The 503-nt window shown below is 29.8% G+C and overlaps 1 long non-coding RNA gene across 1 annotated transcript in view; it reads right to left on the bottom strand.

The window, feature by feature from the left end:
• The window catches only part of LOC107710465 (uncharacterized), a 12790-nt gene that overhangs the window by 1007 nt on the left and 11280 nt on the right, over positions 1–503 (bottom strand). The gene's annotated exons all lie outside the window — the stretch shown is intronic.

Genomic DNA, 503 nt, shown 5'->3' with positions numbered 1-503 from the left:
TATATATTCACTCTTTGTTCACCCGCTGTCCGCTTAGAATAATTTTCTTCCCGACCGGACCATTCCCGCTAAATTTAGATCTCATTTCCAGAATCTCATATTTAAATTTCCACTACTGAAAGAAAGAGAGAGAGGCTGACAAATAAAAGTGTAGTCTACACAAAATTGTATGTTGTTTTATTCGTCTTGTCAAGAGTCTTGAATTTATTGACTTTGACTTGAATTTATATGAATTATCTTAAGACACAAAATTCGTTTAATATTTTATGCAACACAGTAGGATAAAAAGTGTCAGAGAAAATAAAAATGTTGTACAAAAATTGTATATCTTATTTTTATTTGTCTTGTCAGGATACAATTCGTTTAACATTTACATCACAATAGCAAAAAGTGTTGCAGAGAGAGAAAAAAAATAATGTAGGTTGTACAAAAATAGCCTAATAGCTAATTTTTCCTCTTGTCAAAATACTAAATTCGTTTGACATTTTTCTGTTAACACAGTA

Source organism: Sinocyclocheilus rhinocerous, unplaced genomic scaffold, assembly GCF_001515625.1.
Source record: "Sinocyclocheilus rhinocerous isolate Xijiao unplaced genomic scaffold, SAMN03320098_v1.1 scaffold297, whole genome shotgun sequence".
Taxonomy (NCBI): domain Eukaryota; kingdom Metazoa; phylum Chordata; class Actinopteri; order Cypriniformes; family Cyprinidae; genus Sinocyclocheilus; species Sinocyclocheilus rhinocerous.
This window is presented reverse-complemented; position numbering and strand designations above follow the sequence as displayed.